This window comes from Polistes canadensis, unplaced genomic scaffold (genome assembly GCF_001313835.1).
Source record: "Polistes canadensis isolate GaletaPanama2010 unplaced genomic scaffold, ASM131383v1 scaffold_44, whole genome shotgun sequence".
NCBI classification, from domain to species: Eukaryota; Metazoa; Arthropoda; class Insecta; order Hymenoptera; family Vespidae; genus Polistes; species Polistes canadensis.
In genome coordinates, this window is record NW_014569591.1 from 636,531 (window position 1) to 641,783 (window position 5,253).

Below are 5,253 nucleotides of genomic sequence, written 5' to 3' on the forward strand. Positions count from 1 at the left end.
CTCCTTCCACACCCTTCCCCGTTCGTGTGTATATACACGTTTGCCACCTTGTGTTGCTTTTCCATGCCTCGAGGAATCTACGAACAGAGGGAACAGTGTACTCTAGTAATAACGTTGCGGATACCAAGCTCTTCTCTCGTATTATAGTACTACGTCTACCTCGTTTATCTGTACTATTGTTTTTCAGGACTTGGAATTTGTCTCTGACCGATTTCGTTTTTTTTGGATAGGCTTCGATTACGTGAAAATAAAAATAAAAAGGGTCTGAACCAAAATTTGCGACTACGATATTTTCGATCTTCGTCCTTTTGCCCTCTTAAATCGCGTTCCAATGTAATATCCCTGCTTCCGTAACCTTTTCTTTCTTTTTTTATGTTCCTCCGACCGTTTCAGAATGGTCGTTAGTTTTTTTTTTTATTTCTGACCCTTCTGACAATCTTTTCCGCTACAGACGATGGGGGATCTGTATTCGCGAACGAATTTTCTTCGATTGTCGTATTTTTTCTTTTTTTTTTTTTGAGGGGGACGATCAATGTAATTCTAATAAAGTTTCCGATATATTACATATATATATATTATACTATAAAAAAATTCACTTTTATATTAAAATATACACGAATATATAAATGTTTGAAGAGTTAGAAAATAGAGATTTTGTATAAAACGAAATAGGTGTTTGTTTTTCTTTTAAATCAAAAGCATTACTAGATAAATTTTCATGACGATAACGAAAAACAGCGGAGTCCTTTAACGGTCGTCGAAGCGAAACGAATGATCTAACGTGAGTTAACGATAGTTCGAGGACTTTGCAAGAAGACACTGACTTCTCGACACAACCGTTAAATCTCAAGATTCGAGCGTTGAACTAGGACTAAACTTGTTTGTTGCACGATCGCCCGATTCCTACTTGCTACGAGAAAATCGATATTTTAACATATATATATATATTATAGTTAAAATATTCTTACATAGATTGTTCTCTTATATATACAATATATATAAGTACCTATATATTTTAACTAACATATTTTAATGCAGAGATTGCATCGTTAATCATTGTAACTTGTAAACCGTCGCGAAAAACGTCAAGTTATATTTTATATTCACGGTGAGAAAGTTCACTAGACGTCGGGTTCTGGTTCGACGTAAATTTCTCGAAAATCCGGTCAGACGATCCCCACGCTCATATCGAGATCTCTTGTCCTCCTTCGAAAGGTTTCGGTAAATCTCTTTCAGAAAAAATTATAGCCCCCTGGTAAGTCTCGACAATGCTTTTATTCAAATTCTAATAGTCTTTCTCTCTCTCTCTCCCTCTCTCTCTCTCTCTCTCTCTCTCTCTCTCTCTCTCTCTCTCACAAATTCTTTTGATTTTTTCTTTTAACCTTTTTTCTACTCTTTTTTTTCTTTTTACACTATCTATCTCTTTTCTTTTTTTTTTCTCTCGGGTAAGTACACGATTAATATAGATATACCGTTTAAATGAGCTTTCTCCCTTTATGTCGGTTTTATCCGACCCAAGTAAAGATCATTTTACAAAGTGATAACGATAATCTAGCTATAATAGGAGATAGTACTTTCATATAACATACACGCGGTATTAACCTTCGTCCTTTAACTTTCTCCACCTATTACCTTTTCCATTTACCTACCTAGTCAATAGAAATGAAATGAGAATTTAGCCTCAATTCGGAAAATTCAATGTAATTACGATTATTGTACGTAGGTAATTATCATTTTATGTATCTTCATACGAAAAGATAAAGTTAAAATTTAGAATTCCCCCCTCCCACCTCGTTATATTATCCTGTTAAAACACTATCTGACAGTAATATTAAGTTTTATTCGTATTCGATATTTCGATCAATTATAATACGTATAAAATATGAAATAGAAATATGACACAAGAATAGAATAAAATTGTTTACGAATCTTTTCTCTCTCTCTTTCTCTCTTTCTATCTATCTTTGCTTTTTTTGTTTGTTTTCAAGCCAAACCTTTTTCTTTCGTTCCCATTCACGGTCGAACGTAACACCCCTTTTTCACGGTTGTCTAGGAACGTAAAAGGACTATTCGGTGGAGGCATTAGCACTGGAATGTCCCGACCGAGAATATCCATCTCGCTTGCTGACCACCGTTTCGTTCTTCCTCGCAATTAGAGCCGCAAGCACGCTTCCGTGGAATTCGCGTTGGCATCTTCCCTTTAAAAAGCGCGTGTCTCTTGAATTTAAGAGGGTCCCCAACCTCAAAGAAAGAGAACCAGAGAAAGAGAGAGAGAGAGAGAGAGAGCAAAGGTAATTTCAAACGTCTCGCATCGCATCCAACACCGGCATTCCCATCCAACAGAGATTCGCACTGAATCACACGACTTTCTTCGTTCCGTGTTATTTCCACACACGTATCCAAAAATATCTACATGAATTAAATAGTAATAATCTGGTTATATTTATAATATACGTAAATATAATACATCGAATATAAAATATGATTACGAGCTAATTAAGAAATCACAGGTGGTGTACGATAATCTCGAGGGATCGTTAAAGTCGATTGGAGGTATCGTTAAATTTAACGACTGTAATAATAATAAGATGTTACGCGAGATCGATAAAATAATCACGATACGGTTATTTAATCGGCGACAAAACCAATAATAAATTACAGATTTTTCTTTTTTTTTCTCCCTCTCTCTCTTTCTCTTTCTCTCTCTCTCTCTCTCTCTCTCTCTCTCTCTCGTTTTCGTTTTATTTCTGTCAGATACGCGTTCTGTAGGTAAAGCCTACACGACGAGTATGTTTTACTCAGAAATTTTATAACCTGCTCGTGGTAATATTTGACAAGAACGACTACGAAATAAAAGGAGAAGAAAAATTTGAAGGAAGAAATTAGGCGACTCGTTATGCCTTGCTGAGAAAAAGAAAGGAGTAGAAGAAAGGAAGAAAGAGTTATTTTTTTAAATTACACGTACCTACTTTGTCGTTCGTTACGCTCTTCATTCTCGGTGGGCTTTGAATTTCAACAATCCGAGGACGGTTGGATGCTGCAATGTCGTGCGCCTTCTCTCTCTCTCTCTCTCTCTCTCTCTTTCTCTTTATATATATATATCTTCTTTTTATTTCCCTCCTTTTTTTTTTTTTATTTCCACGATGGATGATGGTGAACGTGCGCGTGCGCATATCTGCGTTTGTCGTCGTCGTCGTAGTAGCGGTTTGCATGCAACCTAGAGTTCGTACCAAAAGGGGTAGAAGCAAAAAAGAAGTGACAACGTACACTCGGCTTCTGTGGGGGTGGGACTGGGGGTGGGGACATGGTACATGTATGTATGGCTGGATAGGTGGGGGGAACTGGCGAATTGGTCCAGCACCGGCAAGAGATGGAAGAGCAGAAAAATCGTGGCATCATGCGAAAATGCGCATCCACGGTTGCTGCTGCTCTGTCTCTTCGTGGACCAGTTTTCCCTCCCTTGGTTCACATATACACGTAACAACTATTCGTGTGCGTTTACGTTCTTGTCTGCCCGTCAGAGCTAAATATATATATATATATATATACATATATATACACGTATATATAGATATAATACATACATGTAGGTATCGTTCCATATGAGAGAGAACGTTCTTTTTCGCATTTTATTGCTCTTTGAACTGAGGCCTCTTCGTCTCGGTGCGAATTTTCGTCGCTTCAAAGTCATTTCTCTCTCTCTCTCTCTCTCTCTCTTTTTATTTTTTTTTTGTTCCCCTTTTGTCGACTTTATAAAAAATTATCCACGCTGTCATATCGACGCGCGAGAATATTCTCTCAATGGGGTATATATGAAAGAGATATTAAATCCGGAATATTTTTTATCGTGTATCAGTGTGAATAACTTTGCGAATTTGAAACGGTATCTCGTTTATTTTTTCTTCGTATATATCTATCTATATATATACCACCGTACCAAACCACAATATATACGAATTAAAAAGTTTCTACGCGTTGTTTGTCGTGTGTGTGTGTTTTTTTTTTTTGGTGTCGAAATTCATCAATATTTTTTTGTCCTCCTTTTTTTCTTTCCCTCTTTTTTATTGTTGAAACTAGTTAGTGATTCGACAGTTATCGATGTATCTCGGATCGAACAATGAACATTAAAGTTAACTACAAATACGATTTCAATCGCGTTTTGATGTAATACGGCAACGTCATTGCCCGAACAAAATGTTCACGCTACGAAATTCGAATTCGCATTCTGTCGTGTTCATTGTATTTATCAAAAGCATCGTCGAACGTACGCTAATACGAAACAACAGAATGCGAATTGTAGAGGAGTCTCGTGAAAAAAAAGGATGAAAATAAAAAATAAAAAACCCTAGTAATCCCGTCGAAAACACATCGTTGCTTTAGGATTTGCATTTAGGCCACGTAAATGTAGAAGATACTTTGTACGATAATCTCGAGATCGGAGGAAGGTAACGAAAAGAAACTGAGATCTGTAAAAATTGAAAATGAACTAATTGTACGATCGAATTCGTTTTTTCCTCGTCGTAAACTTTTGATTTCGTCGTTCGAATGACAACGTTCAACGTTGATCAATTGTTACTCTCGTTAATTCTACAAATGATTTTCTTTTATTAAACGTTATTCAACATAACAATCCATGACCATGAATATATTCTTGCAAAATCGAATTCCAATTGTCACCTGTAACATATTTTAATCTTTTTCCATTTTTATTTCTCATATTAAATGTTAAAATTTGAACGTCAACACATTTCGATAGAATTATTTTTCTCTTTCCTCCCCCTCCCCTATCCCTTCTAACTGATCTAACAACGTGTAGATCAATGGTTTACATTTGCTATTATATACGATAAGTTTAAATCATCTAAGATTAGCTTTAATAAGTTTAAAAAAAAGAAGAAAAAGAATAAGCCACGTGGTAAAATTGTGCACGAAGTTACCAGCCGTATATAATCAACATTAATATCGATAATCGATATTCGGTTGAGCTTATAAGCTGCATGACATCATCCATAGAGGCTCAAGTTTCGGACATTTAGGTCCGTTTTAACAATTCGCACCCCCTTGATGTACGTTATGTACATTTATATTACATATAGAGTATATATAGAATATATAATATATACGTGTCGCATAAATGTATACGTGTGAATTCACTCTCTTCGGTATCTGTAGAAGCATAGAGAGAGAGAGAGAGAGAGAGAGAGAGAGAGAGAGAGAGAGAGAGAGAGAGAGAGAGAGAGAGAGAGAGAGAGA

At 36.1% G+C, this 5,253-nt stretch overlaps 1 protein-coding gene and 1 long non-coding RNA gene across 6 annotated transcripts in view; one reads left to right on the plus strand and one right to left on the minus strand.

The window, feature by feature from the left end:
* LOC106785027 (autophagy-related protein 16-1) overlaps nt 1-5,253 on the plus strand; it is a 384,411-nt gene that overhangs the window by 54,198 nt on the left and 324,960 nt on the right. The gene's annotated exons all lie outside the window — the stretch shown is intronic.
* Nucleotides 1-5,253, minus strand: part of LOC106785028 — a 64,541-nt gene that overhangs the window by 48,677 nt on the left and 10,611 nt on the right. The window contains exons 4-5 of one of the 4 annotated variants that reach the window (XR_001381481.1): nt 2,966-3,217; nt 1,936-2,198 (exon numbers count right to left, since the gene is read on the minus strand). The exons of the other annotated variants lie outside the window; for them this stretch is intronic. This is a non-coding gene — a long non-coding RNA (uncharacterized LOC106785028). Of the gene's footprint in view, nt 1-1,935; nt 2,199-2,965; nt 3,218-5,253 lie in introns of those variants that run through there. 4 annotated transcript variants of the gene reach the window in all.